Source organism: Pleurodeles waltl, chromosome 2_2 (genome assembly GCF_031143425.1).
Source record: "Pleurodeles waltl isolate 20211129_DDA chromosome 2_2, aPleWal1.hap1.20221129, whole genome shotgun sequence".
Classification (NCBI taxonomy): domain Eukaryota; kingdom Metazoa; phylum Chordata; class Amphibia; order Caudata; family Salamandridae; genus Pleurodeles; species Pleurodeles waltl.
The window spans coordinates 119,435,223-119,455,780 of record NC_090439.1 but is presented as its reverse complement, the minus strand read 5'-3'; the positions used below and the strand labels follow the sequence as shown (position 1 = coordinate 119,455,780).

At 50.5% G+C, this 20,558-nt stretch overlaps 1 protein-coding gene across 7 annotated transcripts in view; it reads left to right on the top strand.

Annotated features, from left to right (window-relative positions):
* Positions 1 to 20,558, top strand: part of CDH20 (cadherin 20) — a 1,654,453-nt gene that overhangs the window by 1,403,428 nt on the left and 230,467 nt on the right. The window contains exon 7 of one of the 7 annotated variants that reach the window (XM_069219509.1): positions 6,306 to 6,430. The exons of the other annotated variants lie outside the window; for them this stretch is intronic. The gene's annotated coding sequence lies outside the window, so the exon portion shown is untranslated. The remainder of the gene's footprint in view (positions 1 to 6,305; positions 6,431 to 20,558) is intronic. 7 annotated transcript variants of the gene reach the window in all.

The following is a 20,558-nucleotide window of genomic DNA, read 5'->3' as shown; positions in this document are numbered from 1 at the left end:
AGCCAAGCGCCACCCGATGCACACCGCCAGCCAAGCACCACCCCACGCACACTGCCAGCCAAGCGCCACCCCATGCACCACCCCACACACACCGCCAGCCAGGCCCCACCCCACACATACTGCCATCACTTTGTTTTTGCTTTTAAACAACAAAGAAACCACTAGTTATAAATAAGTACAAAACTACAAACACAAAAGCTCTAACTGAATACATGACAGTAATGCCAATCGTGAAACTGAACATATGAAAATATAAAACAGCAGTTTACGCTCACGGTATTTCCCAATAATTCTTCTGTGTGTGGTAGCTCCTGAAACAGCCACCACACACTTGATCTAGAGAAACCTACCACCACCTCCCTGGAAGGACAATCAGGGCAGTACAACCTAGTCTCCTTCCTGATACCTCTTCGAGCACAGACTCTACATTTCTTAGTAGGAAAGTTTTTTTGGGCCGTGGGAGGAATGTGCTCAGCAAAGTGACAATTTTTCAATCTAGCCACATCCTCCACCACTGCTTCTCTAGGAACTCTTGCCTGTTCCATCACAATAAGGCTCGCTATGATTGAGTCCTGAAATTTCACAAATGTCATCCTTGACTCTGCATAACTATCCTTGAACACAACAAAAGCATTAAATTTACCAAGTGGAACAGGTGAACCGCTTATTTATTATACCAAACATAAGACTTACAAGCAGCAGTGTAAGGTTTCAACCTCTGATCTACTCTATCAACACCACCCATGTGCTTATTGTAGTCTAAATGCACACAGGTTTGAGCACTTCAGCAACTTGACCCCAAACAGCCACAGGTGAAGTACTCTCATCATGGATGGTAGTTAGCATGTGCACATCCCTCCTGTCTACAAATTTCAGAGCTAGCAGCTCATCATTCTGCTAGGCACTGCACTGTCCCTTCTCAAGATTTTTACAGACAAGCTCTCTTGGATATCCTTTCCGATTAGAGCTGATTGTGCCACAAGCAACATTGTCCACTCTGAACAACTCCTTGAACAACTGAACTCCAGTGTAGACGTTATCTACATATAAATGGTGACCTTTGTTATACAGTCGTCTACCAAGTTCCCACACAATTTTCTCACTAAATCCAAAAGTGGGTGGACAACCAGGAGGGTCAATACTGGAATCACTACCAGTGTAGACCCAGAAATTATAAACATATCCTGTACTTCAATCAGACAGCATATACAATTTAATTCCATACCGTGCCCTCTTGCTAGGAATGTACTGCCTAAAAACCAAATGACCCTTGAACAGGACCAAAGACTCATCTACAGATATTTCTTTGCCTGGAACATAGATCCCTGAAAACCGATCTACCAAATGATCAAGGACAAGTCTAATCTTAAAAAGACGGTCAGAATCAGGGTGATCTTGTGGCAAGGCTAAAGCATTATCTACAAAATGCAACATCCGAAGAAGAAGCTCATACCGGTTATGACTCATGATTGCAGAAAATATAGCAGTTGCCATCAAGGGACTAGTAGACCAATATGAATACAGTGATGGCTTCCTTATCAACCCCATCAAAAAAGTTCAACCCAAGAACTTTTTCAACTCTTTAAGATTTTTTGGAATCCACTGGCTAGCTCTAGAGTGTGGCCTAGGTCTGGCACCGTTGTCCCTCAAATACTGCTCTGCATACAAATTAGTCTGCTCAAAACTCTCTTCAAAAACTATATCAAAGAAGTTGACAGGCTTAAAGTTTTCCGTATTAACTCGGCACTTGGGAAACCAGTAAACGCAGGCAACTGTAGCTGCTCCATGTTTGGTGCAACCCATGTGTCAGGTCTTTCAATGTGAAGCCTTTCAGCCGCTGGCTCCTGCTCCATTGGCCACATCAGTGTCCTCCTCTAAAATAGGCCCTTCATCAGCACTGAGAGTAGCTTCATCATGAGATGACTCCTCTCTGACAGAAAATTCACTTCCAGAATCTTGCACTTCCTCCTCTGCCTCAGATGTAGTCAGTTTCATATTCCCAGTCAGAAGAGGACTCAAAAAAGCAGTCCAACAACCTGATGAGCGGTCATCCTATGGCTAGCCATGATCCTTCCTACAAAAAGTAACTGGATAAATGCACCACCAACAACCAGCGCTGTGTAAGGTAAGCAATAAACAAATTGTAGCTTTATCACTAAGAGTTATAAACTCAAAAACTATACCACTCACTTGCCTGAAAAAGCTTGACTCACCAGCAAATACTTTGCACAGCCACAGCAATCACCAATGATATCCCACTAAAAAGGAAAAAGAAAAGCAAATTAGACATAAGACAACACAATAATCATTGTGTATAAATCTGAGGACAATTTCACACACAATCCTGCATTCAGTACACCACCTACAAACATTTCATTCAGGCTTTGCAAAAATACTCCTTTGGAGTAAATTTATTTACTTACCTAAAACATGTGATTACGCAAACCCCAGGACAACCACTACCAAAACCGTAACAAGCCACAGCAAAGGAAGCAAAGGCTTTGAACTAGAACAAAAAAGGAGAAATAAACTGTTATTATCATAAATGCAAAAACTTCGCCAGTTGACAAACACCCTGTCACCAACCATTTATACATTTTCCCTGGTGTCTAATGTTCTCTGCTTGTGGGCAGATGGGCCTAAAACAAATAAATACCAATCTGCCCCCAAGTGGGGCAGAAATGCCATAGAATATATTGCCCCCTTTGGGGGGTAACCCTTGCCCAAGGGGCCACCCCTCCACACAAAGCACACACATGATCCCTGGTGCTGCCTTAAACAAATAAGCCGATCTGCCCCCAAGGGGGGCAGAACTGCCCAATAGTGCTTTTTGCCCCTTGGGGGTGACCCTTGACCAAGGGGGCTCACCCCCAACACAAAAATAAACAAAAGAAAGAAAAAAGAAAAAATCCCTGGCGTCTTCATGGTTTCTACCCTCCTGGGGGCAGAAGGGTGTAAATAAAATAGGCCAATCTGCCCCCAAGGGGGGCAACCCTTGCCCAAGGGCCTACCCCCTCCACACAAAGCACACACAGACACACACACACGATCCCTGGCGCTAAGTGGATTCTGCCCCCCTGGGGGGCAGATGGGCCTAAAAAAAATAGGCAGATCAGCCCCCAAGGGGGGCAGAGCTGGCCAATAGTGCTTTTTGCCCCTTTGAGGTGACCCTTGCTCAAGGGGGCGACCCCCAAACACAGAAAAAAACAAAAGAAAGAAAACAAAAAAATCCCTGGCGTCTTTATGGTTTCTGCCCCCGTGAGGTCAGAAGGGCCTAAACAAATAGGCCAATCTGCCTCCAAGGGGGCAGAAATGGCATAGATTATATTTACCCCCTTTGGGGGGTGACCCTTGCCCAAGGGGCCAACCCCCACACAAAGCACACACACAAACACACATGATCCCTGGTGCTAAGTGGATTCTGCCCCCTTGGGGGCAGATGGGCCTAAAAGAAAAAGGCTGATCTGCCCCCAAGGAGGGCAGAACTGCCCAATAGTGCTTTTTGCCCCTTGGGGGTGACCCTTGCCCAAGGGGCCGCCCTCAGCCACAAAAACAATCCCTGGTTTCTAGTGGCTTCTGCCCCCCTTGGGGGGGGTCCGTCTAAAAATAAAAGGCTGATATGCCCCCAAAGGGGGCAGAAACTGTAATAAATATAATGCCCCTCAAGGGGAGCGACCCTTGCCCAAGGGGTCGCTCCCCCACAATGTACAGACAAACACACACACACTAATTCCCTGGTGCCCAGTGGGCATTCCTGCTGTCAAATCGCATCGCAATCGGGCAGCAGGAATTCTGAAAGAGACATAGAGGGAAAGGAAAACCCATTCCTTTCCCCAAATGCCTCTTTTTCAGTAATCCCCCCCACCCAGAGGAAAAACTTACCTCCTCTTCGGGTGACGCGCTTAAAGCAAATGGCTTCCAGGGTTTCTTGCACCCTTTGATGATGTCAGTGCGCAATTGCGTGCTGACATCATTGGGGAAGTGTGGGGGGGGGGGTCGGGAGTGGAAGGGGAATCGATTCCGCTTCCAACCCTGACCTAGTGGGGTGGCGGGGGTGGCCATCTTCCCCAAGGGCCGGTACCTGGACTTGATGGTTACATCCGTGGCACCTGGTAGGCGCAGCCACGGACGTAACAATTACATCCATGGCGATTAAAGGATTGAGGGCTTCATATTATACAGGCCTAGGAGGTGGTTTCATGTCATACAACATCCCCCTTATCCGTTTAGTGATTCACAAATTATGTGTGCCATAGCATAGACATGCCAGTGCACCCTCTTTCCCAGTGATCTCATGCCATTGCGCAAGCCAAATACATGTGTGAAGACCCACATTTATAGCCATATAATGACCTGGAGTGTCTTTGGGAGGTGCCTCTTATCCCTTTCTACTTGTATGGTCACATCTCCCTTTATCAGACTTCCTAGGGCTTTCATTCAAAATTTGCAGAATTCACAAATAACTTTCCCTTCACAATAGGAAATGATTCTTCACCCACAATTCTCTGTTCAGCATCTACAACAATACCAACATGACTCTCTATGACGTAGTTAACCAATAACAAGCAGCTTTACACTAACCAACCAATAAAAGTGTTGCACCCTGTGACTTCAACCTCACTCTATGCAGGGGCTTATCCTCCTTTACAATTTTTCACAAACACTCTCTCTCACAACAATCTAAGTGCAAAAGCAAATGCAAGAAACTTCAACAACTAACTTTGCCGGCTCCTTTAAAGAAATAAAAGTTATTAAACCACTTCAAGAAACAATCCGGAGTAAAACTTTCCAACTTGTCCTAGCATGCTTTCAAATGGAACCTCGACCAGTGTGGTCTCACTTGGATTGATACAGTTCCTCCCTGTACACTGAGATTCACAATACCAACCACTCCTCACAATCATGCAAAGATAGGGCCCCTATTCAATAGTGCTGTTAACGACATCTCATGACTAGCGCCACATCACAGCAGACAACTACAATATAGGGTTTTCTACACTTTTAATAGCATATCCCAGGATCTTAGGCCACGACAGGTCCAATAACCACTTCAACTTCTTTGCATTAGGTGCTACATTCTTCCATGCATAACATCACACAATCACTGCAACACAACGCAAGCTAAGCATAAACAATCGCAATGTGCAACCCTATTGATACTCACACTTCCAGTGCAAAAACTCACTCCCAAACCACTGGGACTCCGTCAATCCTCCAAACAAACAATGGCCTTGGGCAATTGAGCTGGGTTTGAGCAATTTTCTGAATGGGACACCCTAACTTAATCTCTTCAATGACAAAATCATCTGACAATGCTACCAATTAGTGGAGCACTAAGCCACTCTCGTAAATTTGGATTGACACGAAAGGTGTAGGGAGTTAGCATTAGTCAAAACAATTTCCAATTAACAGTGAAACTCATTTGGCTACACAATAAGGACCCAGAATCAGCAATCAAGTTAAGAGTTTGATTACATCCTAACAGTCAGGTTAATATAGACCAGTCTCAAAATCATGCTGTAGAGATACAAGATTACAACAGTGTAACCAAACATCCTGAAGAAGTTTAGGCACATCAACATAAGACAAACCAAAAGTATAGTTACAGCAGTAAAGGAAAATTAGCAAAAAAATAGGGCACTCAGAGAAAAGTCTTCGATTATCCATGAATATAAAAGGGAAGATGTCAGTGTTTCAGAAGCTCGGTCAAGAGCCTTCTTAGAATCTGAAAATAAGTGTTTGCCTAAGCCACATTTAGCAAGGGGGACAGAATGAAGGAAAACATATAGATGGCTGTACCTCTCAAAGTCCACAGGAGATTATGTCTAACAACTTGTGAGAACAGTAGTTAATACCACACAATTCTTCTAAGCAACACCCCTTGCTCACATCATCAGGGGTTACATTGTCCTTTCCATTGTCAATTTGTAAACTGCAACATCTGCAGATTCACCCAAAGCAGTCCTGAAAACAATATTGGCTTCTGAAGCCAGTTACATTGCTGAATAGGGACTGTCATTTAATCCTCTTGTCTCTCCATATTCCACCATCAAGGGATTTTCTCATGCTTTCAATTGCTAATACAGTGTTACATCTACTTTCAAACTAAGATTTCATGAGAATGTTCCTGCAAAGAAAAAGACTTGCAAGCAGAAATGAATAAACATTATTTCATGTTGACAAAATGGAGGCCTAGTCATCTCAAGTTTAAATTGTATAATTCAATAGTGCACATTTAAATGCATGTCATACTTGCACGTGTACCTACAAATAAATGTGACTGTCTGACCTCTGACCTGTTTTAGGTCCTGAGCTCGTCCCCCACGTCCGCAGCACCAACCTGCTGTCTCCTGCCTCTGACCCCTGCCCACGCTGCTGCTAGCGTGTTCGAGGCTTCACTTGACCTGTGTGCCGTTTTTTCCGCCGTCCTGTAAGTGTTTTTCCATTTTCAGCGCCTTGCCTCTTGCGCTTCTGCCCCCGCCGTGCCCCTTCTGATTGTGCCACTTTTCGCCGCCCTGTAGTGCGTTTTACTGTTTTTTCAAGCGCCTCGCCTCCTGCGCTTCTGCCCCCGTTGTGCCCCTCTGATTGCTGTCTCCCCAATTGTTAGACTGTGCCATTAGTGTATTTCTCCGATTGTTTTCAAATTGTGACTGTTTGTTAAAATTGTGCCCGACTTTTTTGCCTTGTTTTTCGTGTTTTCGCCCCTTGTGCGCTCCCCCTTGCTCTCCGCTCCCTGCCGCTGCCTCCCTGCGGCCCCGCCCCCCTCGCGCCCCCATTCGCCGCTCCCTCCCGCCTCCCAGCTGCTCCTCCCTCCCCCCTCCCTTCTTAATGGCTGGCGCTGCGCGTCGCGAGTGAGCGACCTCTGACCTGTTTTAGGTCCTGAGCTCGCCCCCCACGTCCGCAGCACCAACCTGCTGTCTCCTGCCTCTGACCTCCGTCCACGCTGCTGCTAGCATGTTCGAGGCTTCACTTGACCCGTGTGCCGTTTTTTCCGCCGTCCTGTAAGTGTTTTTCCATTTTCAGCGCCTTGCCTCTTGCGCTTCTGCCCCCGCCGTGCCCCTTCTGATTGTGCCACTTTTCGCCGCCCTGTAGTGCGTTTTACTGTTTTTTCAAGCGCCTCGCCTCCTGCGCTACTGCCCCTGTTGTGCCCCTCTGATTGCTGTCTCCCCGATTGTTAGACTGTGCCATTAGTGTATTTCTCCGATTATTTTCAAATTGTGTCTGTTTGTTAAAATTGTGCCCGACTTTTTTGCCTTGTTTTTCATGTTTTCGCCCCTTGTGCGCTCCCCCTTGCTCTCCGCTCCCTGCCGCTGCCTCCCTGCGGCCCCGCCCCCCTCGCGCCCCCATTCGCCGCTCCCTCCCGCCTCCCAGCTGCTCCTCCCTCCCCCTCCCTTCTTAATGGCTGGCGCTGCGCGTCGCGAGTGAGCGACCTCTGACCTGTTTTAGGTCCTGAGCTCACCCCCCACGTCCGCAGCACCAACCTGCTGTCTCCTGCCTCTGACCCCCGCCCACACTGCTGCTAGCGAGTTCGAGGCTTCACTTGACCCGTGTGCTGTTTTTTCCGCCGTCCTGTAAGTGTTTTTCCATTTTCAGCACCTTGCCTCTTGCGCTTCTGCCCCCGCCGTGCCCCTTCTGATTGTGCCACTTTTCGCCGCCCTGTAGTGCGTTTTACTGTTTTTTCAAGCGCCTCGCCTCCTGCACTTCTGCCCCCGTTGTGCCCCTCTGATTGCTGTCTCCCCGATTGTTAGACTGTGCCATTAGTGTATTTCTCCGATTGTTTTCAAATTGTGACTGTTTGTTAAAATTGTGCCCGACTTTTTTGCCTTGTTTTTCGTGTTTTCGCCCCTTGTGCGCTCCCCCTTGCTCTCCGCTCCCTGCCGCTGCCTCCCTGTGGCCCCGCACCCCTCGCGCCCCCATTCGCCGCTCCCTCCCGCCTCCCGCCTCCCGCCTCCCAGCTGCTCCTCCCTCCCCCTCCCTTCTTAATGGCTGGCGCTGCGCGTCGCGAGTGAGCGACCTCTGACCTGTTTTAGGTCCTGAGCTCGCCCCCCACGTCCGCAGCACCAACCTGCTGTCTCCTGCCTCTGACCCCCGCCCACGCTGCTGCTAGCGAGTTCGAGGCTTCACTTGACCCGTGTGCCGTTTTCTTCCGCCGTCCTGTAAGTGTTTTTCCATTTTCAGCGCCTTGCCTCTTGCACTTCTGCCCCCGCCGTGCCCCTTCTGATTGTGCCACTTTTCGCCGCCCTGTAGTGCGTTTTACTGTTTTTTCAAGCGCCTCGCCTCCTGCGCTTCTGCCCCCGTTGTGCCCCTCTGATTGCTGTCTCCCCAATTGTTAGACTGTGCCATTATTGTATTTCTCCGATTGTTTTCAAATTGTGACTGTTTGTTAAAATTGTGCCCGACTTTTTTGCCTCGTTTTTCGTGTTTTCGCCCTTTGTGCGCTCCCCCTTGCTCTCCGCTCCCTGCCGCTGCCTCCCTGCGGCCCCGCCCCCCTCGCGCCCCCATTCGCCGCTCCCTCCCGCCTCCCGCCTCACAGCTGCTCCTCCCTCCCCCCTCCCTTCTTAATGGCTGGCGCTGCGCGTCCGCGCCGCTGGCGCGCCAGAGGCAAGCCTGTCTGCGCCCGTCCACGCCTGGACCGCGCCCAGCGCCACCCCCCCTGGTCCTCACGCCCCCCGCACCTCCTGCTTCCGTTACTCAGCCCGCGAACTCCTCGCCCTCAACCCTGGCCCCTCCACAGAGTGCTTCCTGGCCACCCCGAAGCACACCAAAGGACCTTTTTCCTGCCGCTCCTGCAACTTCTCCTGCAACAGAACAACAAAGCCAGCAACAACCAACACAAACCACCTGCACTGCATCCTCCTCAACACACGCTCCGCACGAAAACACGCCATCGAGCTCTGGGACTTGCTCGACACCACCGCCCCAGACGTGGCCTTCCTGACCAAAACCTGGTGGAACGACTCTTCGGCCCCTGACATCGCCATCACCATACCTGACGGATACAAGATCACCAGAAGAGATCGCACCAACGGAATCGGCGGAGGGATAGCCATCGCCCACAAATCTACCCTCAAGATCCACACCCACACGGACGACACCCTCAAGACAGCCGAACACCTCCACTTCCAGATTCACACGGACCCCAACACTACCCTCAGAGGAACCCTCATATACCGCCCTCCAGGACCAAGAGCCCCCTTCAGCGACACCGTCTCCGACCTCGCAAGCACCCACGCCCTCGCCTCTCCAGACTACATCCTCCTGGGAGATCTTAACTTCCACCTGGAAAACAACAACGACGCCAACACCGCATCACTGACCACCAACCTCCTCAACCTCGGACTCCGTCAACTGGTCAACACCCCCACCCACATCGCCGGACACACGCTTGACCCACTCTTCACCTCAAGCAACCACATCTCCTTCAGCCACACCTCCGAACTCCACTGGACCGACCATCACTGCGTCCACTTCACCTTCAAGAAAAACACCGAACACCACCGCATCCCTCTACCGCCTCACCGCCGCTGGGGAAAAGTCACCGAAGACCAACTGACCAGCACACTCGCCAAATACCCACCACCCGAACCCACCGACCCGAGCACCGCCGCCATCAACCTCCATCAATGGATCCTCAACTGCGCCAACACCTTAGCCCCACTCAAGAAACCCACCGCCAACCAAGAAAAGAAAAAACCAGCCTGGTTCACAGACGAACTGACCACCTCCAAACGCACCTGCCAGAAACTCAAGAAGAAATGGATCCTCGAGCGCACACCCGACAACCTTGCCACCCTCAAGGACGCCAACCGTGAACACCACCAACGGATCCGACTCGCCAAGCGCGCCCACTTCACAGAACGCCTCAACAACAACGCCCACGACTGCAAAGAACTCTTCTGCATCGTGAAGGAACTCTCCAACCCTAACGCCAACGTCAACGACGTCCCTCCCTCCCAGAAACTCTGCGACGATCTCTCCACCTTCTTTCACCAGAAAATCGCAGCCATCCACGACGGCTTCAACACCGCACCTCTGCCAGACCCCACTCCTGACGACTCCTCCCACGCCTGCCGCCTCACCACCTGGACCCAAGTAGACGATGCCGAAACCCTAACAACCATGAATTCCATCCACTCAGGATCTCCCACGGACCCGTGCCCACATCACGTCTTCAACAAAGCCGACGCCACCATCGCCCCCAAACTCCGCAAGATCATCAACCTCTCCTTCAACACCGCCACCTTCCCGGACAGCTGGAAGCACGCAGAAATCCAACCCCTCCTCAAGAAACCCAAGGCTGACCCCAACGATCTCAAAAACTTACGACCGATCTCTCTCCTCCCTTTTCCAGCGAAGGTCATCGAGAAGATCGTCAACGCGCAGCTCACCACTTCCTAGAACACAACTCCATCCTAGACCCCTCACAATCTGGATTCAGACGAAACCACAGCACTGAGACCGCACTCCTCGCCGCCACAGATGACATCAGACAACAAATGGACAACGGCGAAACCTCAGCCCTCATCCTCCTCGACCTATCAGCCGCTTTCGACACAGTCTGCCACCGCACCCTGCTAACCCGTCTCCACGAAGCCGGCATCCAAGACAAAGCCCTCAACTGGATCTCATCCTTCCTCTCCGACAGAACCCAGAGAGTCCGACTCTCACCCTTCCGCTCCAAAGCCACCAACCTCATCTGCGGCGTCCCCCAAGGCTCCTCTCTTAGCCCAACGTTGTTCAACGTCTACATGGCCCCCCTCGCACAACTGGCCCGTCATCACAACCTCAGCATCATCTCCTACGCCGATGACACCCAGCTCGTCCTCTCCCTGACCAAAGATCCGCTCACCGCCAAAACCAACCTCCACGAGGGACTAAAATCCATCGCCGAGTGGATGAACAACAGCTGCCTGAAGCTCAACTCCGACAAAACGGAAGTCCTCATCCTCGGATGCACCCCCTCGGCCTGGAACGACTCCTGGTGGCCCACCGCCCTCGGACCCCCACCCACCCCAGCCAGCCACGCACGAAACCTCGGCTTCGTCCTCGACTCTGCCCTCACCATGTCCAAACAGATCAACGCCGTCTCCTCTTCTTGTTTCAACACCCTCCGCATGCTCCGCAGGATCTTCAAGTGGATTCCAACAGGAACCAGGAAGACAGTAACTCAAGCCCTCGTCAGTAGCAGACTTGACTACGGCAACGCACTCTACACAGGCATCCCAACGAAAGATATCAAACGACTCCAACGCATACAGAACGCATCCGCCCGCCTGATCCTCGACATACCCCACCGATGTCATATCTCCCCCCACCTGAAGGACCTCCACTGGCTCCCTGTGGATAAAAGGATCACCTTCAAACTCCTCACCCACGCACACAAGGCACTACACAACACCGGACCCACCTACCTAAACACCAGACTCAACTTCTACGTCCCCACACGTCAACTCCGCTCCGCCAACCTCGCCCTCGCCATCGTCCCCCGAATCCAGCGCAAGACCTCTGGCGGCAGATCCTTCTCCTTCCTCGCCGCCAAGATCTGGAACTCTCTCCCCACCTCACTACGCCAGACCCAGGACCTCCTCACCTTCAGGAGACTCCTCAAGACATGGCTCTTCAAACGCTAGCAGCACCCCTACCCCCCCACCCCCAGCGCCTCGAAACCCTGTCGGGTACATAGCGCGCTTTATAAATTCACTGATTGATTGATTGATTGATTGACTGTCAGTACATAAATTCAAATTCAAATCGTATTGCGATTTTGAAAACTTGAAATGCAACTTTCAATACATGAGCGTAAATTCAATTGAGAACTACATTGTAAATTCAAATGTGAAAACATTAGTGTACACGTTTATATAAATTCTTCTTGTTCTGAAGTTAATACATTTCAGTAATATGAGGATGGGTTTAATCCATCTCTAAATAATACATTTCATTTAATAAGGTCAAGGCACACACACTACAGGGAGTGCAGAATTATTAGGCAAATGAGTATTTTGACCACATCATCCTCTTTATGCATGTTGTCTTACTCCAAGCTGTATAGGCTCGAAAGCCTACTACCAATTAAGCATATTAGGTGATGTGCATCTCTGTAATGAGAATGGGTGTGGTCTAATGACATCAACACCCTATATCAGGTGTGCATAATTATTAGGCAACTTCCTTTCCTTTGGCAAAATGGGTCAAAAGAAGGACTTGACAGGCTCAGAAAAGTCAAAAATAGTGAGATATCTTGCAGAGGGATGCAGCACTCTTAAAATTGCAAAGCTTCTGAAGCGTGATCATCGAACAATCAAGCGTTTCATTCAAAATAGTCAACAGGGTCGCAAGAAGCGTGTGGAAAAACCAAGGCACAAAATAACTGCCCATGAACTGAGAAAAGTCAAGCGTGCAGCTGCCACGATGCCACTTGCCACCAGTTTGGCCATATTTCAGAGCTGCAACATCACTGGAGTGCCCAAAAGCACAAGGTGTGCAATACTCAGAGACATGGCCAAGGTAAGAAAGGCTGAAAGACGACCACCACTGAACAAGACACACAAGCTGAAACGTCAAGACTGGGCCAAGAAATATCTCAAGACTGATTTTTCTAAGGTTTTATGGACTGATGAAATGAGAGTGAGTCTTGATGGGCCAGATGGATGGGCCCGTGGCTGGATTGGTAAAGGGCAGAGAGCTCCAGTCCGACTCAGACGCCAGCAAGGTGGAGGTGGAGTACTGGTTTGGGCTGGTATCATCAAAGATGAGCTTGTGGGGCCTTTTCGGGTTGAGGATGGAGTCAAGCTCAACTCCCAGTCCTACTGCCAGTTCCTGGAAGATACCTTCTTCAAGCAGTGGTACAGGAAGAAGTCTGCATCCTTCAAGAAAAACATGATTTTCATGCAGGACAATGCTCCATCACACGCGTCCAAGTACTCCACAGCGTGGCTGGCAAGAAAGGGTATCAAAGAAGGAAATCTAATGACATGGCCTCCTTGTTCACCTGATCTGAACCCCATTGAGAACCTGTGGTCCATCATCAAATGTGAGATTTACAAGGAGGGAAAACAGTACACCTCTCTGAACAGTGTCTGGCAGGCTGTGGTTGCTGCTGCACGCAATGTTGATGGTGAACAGATCAAAACACTTACAGCATCCATGGATGGCAGGCTTTTGAGTGTCCTTGCAAAGAAAGGTGGCTATATTGGTCACTGATTTGTTTTTGTTTTGTTTTTGAATGTCAGAAATGTGTATTTGTGAATGTTGAGATGTTATATTGGTTTCACTGGTAATAATAAATAATTGAAATGGGTATATATTTTTTTTTTGTTAAGTTGCCTAATAATTATGCACAGTAATAGTCACCTGCACACACAGATATCCCCCTAACATAGCTAAAACTAAAAACAAACTAAAAACTACTTCCAAAAATATTCAGCTTTGATATTAATGAGTTTTTTGGGTTCATTGAGAACATGGTTGTTGTTCAATAATAAAATTAATCCTCAAAAATACAACTTGCCTAATAATTCTGCACTCCCTGTATATGAATTTGTAGTTCTACAGTGAATGCACTTCAGTGTAGGGTTCAAGTGTAACTCTTTACATTAATAACATTGGAAAACACAGAGTACGTAGTGCTAAGTGCACATATGTATTGCATATCTATGACTTGTAAGGGTGGAGCCAAATTTAAGTTGCTTCACTGTGCACTACAGTGGAACATCGGATATTTATCAACTTAATTTACAAATGGGATTCCCGACAGATTTATCTTGAAATGTCTTTAACCTCTCTTTTGTGCCTGGAAGAAACTATGTACTGTCCTCTATATCTGGCAGGACTGGTAAGACACTTTTATATTGTGGAAACTTTTTTTTTTAAATGACCATTTTCATGACATGTTTCTGTACAGATTATATTTATTGTAGGGAAAATGTTTCATAATCAAATTGCATGAAAACATTACATGTATTTTTTTTCATACAGTGCAAGTTACATAAGTAAAGGTAACAGAGAAAAAAAGAATAATATGGCAACAAGTATTATCCTTTTTGGAAAAAATATTTGAGGCCTATTCTTCATGACCTTTGTAGATTTAAAAATGTTTCAGCCCAGAATCAATCAAATGGGACTTCACCAGGAGAAGGGAAAGGGACCTTTGGTTCTATTGTTTATGACTTAGGGCTTTATTTAGGTCTTGCTGGATGGGATTCTTTGCCAAAAATATGGTAGATCTCCTGTACACTATATTACAAATACCTTTTAGCCCATGGGACTTGTAATACAGCAGCTGTGAAATCTGCTACGTTTTGATGGAGTATTCTGTTTACAAAACTCTAAATAAATCCCATAGTTTCTTGATGTATATGCTGATCTGTGCAGAGTATAATTTGTACTATAGACTATGGACATTGTCTACACCACCTATGTTGTTTAAATCAGCCTCCTTGCATATGTGAGCAAAACATTTTTGATACAAGGATGAATATTGGAATGCTTTCTTTCAAATATTTTTCCTGGTTGTGAACAGCAAATCTTGCTTGGTAAATATGTGGTGTGTGAACAAGTGAAAAGTCTGCTCACAATGAAATTAATGACCTGCAAGGTACTATGCATTTTCCAAGAGAAAAATTGAGCTTATAACTCTCTATCTTGGAAAGAGAAAGATAATGGCAGGTTTTCTCCTGTTTGTCTTTAAATAATGTCCATTACGTTCTCTAGATTAGGGATGCCTTCAGTGGTGCTGCACTATGTCCATCTTACTGTTTCAGAGCTATAACACGTATAACACGTGGTTTTAGTGGTTATATCTCGAAAACATAAGTGCTTCAAGCACCCATGGCTCAACAACGAGTTTGGAACAATGAACTCCTTGGTATCACTAATGCCTTTACCACGATGCCTTTACAACTATTTTTCGTTGTAAAGGCATTCCTGGTAAAGGCATTAATGATCAGCATGCACGGTTCCAGCATGCTTCCCCCCTAGCTCCCCACCCCTAAATATTACCGCGACGCCCCCACCCCCACAACCACCCCAACCCCCCACCCCCAAAATTACCACAACCCCAACCCCCTCCCCTAAAACCTAAAGCACTCCAACCCCCCAACCCACCCCTAAAACCTAAACACTGACACCCCTCCCCTCCTAAACCCTAATCACTCCAAGCCCCCACCCCACCCCCAAAAACTAAAATACCCCGAGTCCCCACCCCGCCCCTAAAACCTAAAGCGCCCCAACCCCCAAACCCACCCCTAAGACCTAAACCCTGATCCCTCTCCCCTAAACCCTAATCACCCCGAATCCCCCAATCCCCCCACCCCACCCCCAAAAAAACAGCCCCTGTCCCAGCCCAACTTACCTCCTTCACTGCGTCGACTCCCTTCTTCTGTGCCTTAACCACGCATGTACGTGCTTCACACATGCGTGGTTAAGGCACGAAAACCAGAAAATCGTGGAAAACGAAACCGTTGTTTCGCTTCCGTTTTCCACGACTTTGTGGATAAGGAGTCGTTGTTCCAGGTGTTTCCCGGTTTTAGTCATTGTCCAAATCCAAGTTGAGCATCTATTTGAATTTCATGTGTGGTGGGGACCAGTTTCAACTGGAGAGGTCCTCTTCACACACAAACGTATAAATCTAAAAGGTGATGCTATATGAACACGCACCTGAATGATATTGCATCCTCCTCTGTAATATTGGTTTGATGCTATCTCTTTTCTGCCACCATCTAGGGTCAGATGCAGCTTACCTTCAAATTCCTATGAAGCGATGTTCATTCTCACTTTATATCTTGATAGCCCCGGGGAGCCCATACCTTCTCCTTCTGTGTCTTGGTCCCTTTGCACTTTCTCTGCTTAAGCTTGTGCTATGTTCAGCCTTTCTTTGGCAACTACTGTTGAGTTAACTGTATATTTGCCTATGCCTAGATGGTATACTGCCATCTTAGGCCATTCCTTTATGATAATATCCTACGATCATATCCAGGAGTGGTATTATTTTTTCTCCATCAATAGCCGGGTGCTAATGGAGGATAGCACCTGCTTGTGTCATGCAGCATACCAATAGGTCACTCATGTCACAGAGCATGCTATATAAGTTGCCCTTTTAACTTCTATAGCTAACCTCAAGCAATGATAAACGTTCCCCTTTTGTTCCTGAATCTTAAGAATAATATATCTTTCTCAACTATGCCTTGGATGGTTTTAAGATTTCCTTACCTGCACCTTAGAGCTATTACATTCCCCATATGTTCTAAGGGGAAGTTTAACTTCTAAATATTAATGGTAGAATTACATCGGTAGTAAACACAAATGTGCAATGAGAATGCAGGGGCAGCATATCTGTGATTGGCCTAGTGATTTGAACAGCTTCCAAGATAGCTTTTAGGTACAGAATGCTTTGTGTAGGTACTCCTAAAATCTAATGCTGCCTTTCATAATGGATTTTTTTGTCTGTGTCAGCTCCATGGTCTCCTGTTGCTCCTAGTCACTTATATAAAATAGCACTGCTACACATCATAGTCATGTCACAATTGATGCCAAGACCACATCCTCCTGCCCTGAAGATCTTCTACAGGCGTTAAGTTGACGAGCCACCCAAATGTAATACACTATGGCCCTCATTCTGACCCTGGCGGTCGGTGATAAAGCGGCGGCCAAGCCGCCAACAGGCCGGCGGTCTAAAATATGCAATTCTGACCCTGGCGGGAACCGCCAACACAGCCCGCCAACTTAACACTCCGACCGCCACAGCGGTACAAACAAACAGCGCGGCGGTTCCCGCCAACAGCCCGGCGGCAGACAAAGTACCGCCCACCCTATTACGACCCACCAATCTGCCACCTTTTCCGGGGCGGGAGCACCGCCGATAAGAACACGGCGGAAACAGACTACGAACGGGAAAACGCTCACCTCTACGCACTCCACGCGAGATTCCGGCAGTATGGAGCCAGAGTTGCAGGTCATCCCCGCACTCCTATTCCTCCTCATATACCAGGAGCACGCCCGGCGGCGCGGAAGACATCGGTGAGTACGGCACCTACGACACAGGGGAGGGAAAAGATTACCGGCACACACCCACCCACCCACACCCACTACAACACACACATCAATGCATTCCCACAGATCACTGTCACAACCCACAAACCACCCCCCTCCGAAATAATGCAAAGACCAAAAGAAGAGATCATAAACGGGCAGATATATTGAAATATGTACACCATTAATCCCAATAAATAAATAAACTATGTACAAAATATATACAGCTACTAAATGTAGTCCAACCACTGTCCGTGGATCACAGGGGTCCTGTGCAAAGGGGCAAGGCCCAGTCCCACGACAAGAACTCCACGGAGAGAACACTGCAGGGGCATCAGAAAGAAAATAGGACAGGCACCTCAGGGGGAAGGGAAGGGGGGGCACCTCAGCCACTTGAGTACACGACGCCAGATCCACGAGGGGACTCCATGACCACTGGCCCATCCTGGGGAGAGCAAAGCCACAGTCCAAACAGTCCATACAGTGGGTGGCCTGCCCACTGGGCCATCCTGGGGAGAGCAAAGCCACAGTCCATACAGTCCATACAGTGGGTGGCCTGCCCACTGGGCCATCCTGGGGAGAGCAAAGCCACAGTCCATACAGTCCATACAGTGGGTGGCCTGCCCACTGGGCCATCCTGGGGAGAGCAAAGCCACAGTCCATACAGTCCATACAGTGGGTGGCCTGCCCACTGGGCCATCCTGGGGAGAGCAAAGCCACAGTCCATACAGTCCATACAGTGGGTGGCCTGCCCACTGGGCCATCCTGGGGAGAGCAAAGCCACAGTCCAAACAGTTCATACAGTGGGTGGCCTGGCCACTGGGCCATCCTGGGGAGAGCAAAGCCACAGTCCATACAGTCCATACAGTGGGTGGCCTGCTCACTGGGCCATCCTGGGGAGAGCAAAGCCACAGTCCATACAGTCCATACAGTGGGTGGCCTGCCCACTGGGCCATCCTGGGGAGAGCAAAGCCACAGTCCATACAGTCCATAACAGACCCCACTGCCACTGGAGGAGGCAAGTTGGCCAGAGGACATCCTGCAGCCCTGCCCGAGATAGATCCTGCCCTGCCACGTCTGCCAAAGGGCCAGCGGTTCTTGCCCTGAAGGGCCCAGTTCAGCGGTTCTTGAGACGGCGGGGCCCAGTTCAGCGGTTCTTGAGACGGCGGGGCCCAGTTCAGCGCTCCTTGCCTTGAAGGGCCCAGTTCAGCGGTTCTTGAGACGGCGGGGCCCAGTTCAGCGCTTCTTGCCTTGAAGGGCCCAGTTCAGCGGTTCTTGAGACGGCGGGGCCCAGTTCAGCGGTTCTTGCCTTGAAGGGCCCAGTTCAGCGGTTCTTGAGACGGCGGGGCCCAGTTCAGCGGTTCTTGAGACGGCGGGGCCCAGTTCAGCGGTTCTTGCCTTGAAGGGCCCAGTTCAGCGGTTCTTGAGACGGCGGGGCCCAGTTCAGCGCTCCTTGCCTTGAAGGGCCCAGTTCAGCGGTTCTTGAGACGGCGGGGCCCAGTTCAGCGCTTCTTGCCTTGAAGGGCCCAGTTCAGCGGTTCTTGAGACGGCGGGGCCCAGTTCAGCGGTTCTTGAGACGGCGGGGCCCAGTTCAGCGCTTCTTGCCTTGAAGGGCCCAGTTCAGCGGTTCTTGAGACGGCGGGGCCCAGTTCAGCGGTTCTTGAGACGGCGGGGCCCAGTTCAGCGGTTCTTGCCTTGAAGGGCCCAGTTCAGCGGTTCTTGAGACGGCGGGGCCCAGTTCAGCGCTTCTTGGCTTGAAGGGCCCAGTTCAGCGGTTCTTGAGACGGCGGGGCCCAGTTCAGCGGTTCTTGAGACGGCGGGGCCCAGTTCAGCGGTTCTTGCCTTGAAGGGCCCAGTTCAGCGGTTCTTGAGACGGCGGGGCCCAGTTCAGCGCTTCTTGCCTTGAAGGGCCCAGTTCAGCGGTTCTTGAGACGGCGGGCCCAGTTCAGCGGTTCTTGAGACGGCGGGGCCCAGTTCAGCGCTTCTTGCCTTGAAGGGCCCAGTTCAGCGGTTCTTGAGACGGCGGGGCCCAGTTCAGCGGTTCTTGAGACGGCGGGGCCCAGTTCAGCGGTTCTTGCCTTGAAGGGCCCAGTTCAGCGGTTCTTGAGACGGCGGGGCCCAGTTCAGCGCTTCTTGCCTTGAAGGGCCCAGTTCAGCGGTTCTTGAGACGGCGGGGCCCAGTTCAGCGGTTCTTGCCTTGAAGGGCCCAGTTCAGCGGTTCTTGAGACGGCGGGGCCCAGTTCAGCGCTTCTTGCCTTGAAGGGCCCAGTTCAGCGGTTCTTGAGACGGCGGGGCCCAGTTCAGCGGTTCTTGAGACGGCGGGGCCCAGTTCAGCGCTTCTTGCCTTGAAGGGCCCAGTTCAGCGGTTCTTGAGACGGCGGGGCCCAGTTCAGCGGTTCTTGAGACGGCGGGGCCCAGTTCAGCGGTTCTTGCCTTGAAGGGCCCAGTTCAGCGGTTCTTGAGACGGCGGGGCCCAGTTCAGCGCTTCTTGGCTTGAAGGGCCCAGTTCAGCGGTTCTTGAGACGGCGGGGCCCAGTTCAGCGGTTCTTGAGACGGCGGGGCCCAGTTCAGCGGTTCTTGCCTTGAAGGGCCCAGTTCAGCGGTTCTTGAGACGGCGGGGCCCAGTTCAGCGCTTCTTGCCTTGAAGGGCCCAGTTCAGCGGTTCTTGAGACGGCGGGGCCCAGTTCAGCGGTTCTTGAGACGGCGGGGCCCAGTTCAGCACTTCTTGCCTTGAAGGGCCCAGTTCAGCGGTTCTTGAGACGGCGGGGCCCAGTTCAGCGGTTCTTGAGACGGCGGGGCCCAGTTCAGCGGTTCTTGCCTTGAAGGGCCCAGTTCAGCGGTTCTTGAGACGGCGGGGCCCAGTTCAGCGCTTCTTGCCTTGAAGGGCCCAGTTCAGCGGTTCTTGAGACGGCGGGGCCCAGTTCAGCGGTTCTTGCCTTGAAGGGCCCAGTTCAGCGGTTCTTGAGACGGCGGGGCCCAGTTCAGCGCTTCTTGCCTTGAAGGGCCCAGTTCAGCGGTTCTTGAGACGGCGGGGCCCAGTTCAGCGGTTCTTGAGACGGCGGGGCCCAGTTCAGCGGTTCTTGAGACGGCGGGGCCCAGTTCAGCGGTCCTTGCCTTGAAGGGCCCAGTTCAGCGGTTCTTAAGACGGCGGACGGTCTATGGCCAACTGCTAATTGCCTGGTGGTGCCCTCCTGGGCAGCGGGGATGGTGCTCCTTCACTGCCCACCTGGGCTGTGGGTGGTGGGGCCCTCCTGGCCAGCTGGGCTGGGTCCTCCCTGGGCAGCGGCTATGGGGGTGGTGGGCTCTCCCGGGGCAGCTGTGCCGGTTCCTCCCGGGGCAGCGGCTATGGGGGTTGTGGGCTCCTCCTGGGCAGCAGGCCTGCTGCCTGACCTCTCCAACTTGCTGCCCTTGCCCTCCTTAGTCGTCGGCCTGTGGCCCTTTCCTCCCTTTGGAGCTGTGGCTGGTGACTGTCTCTGGGTGGTGTCCGGGGGGGATGTAGAAGGCGGGCTCCTGCGGCGCCCCTTCCGCCT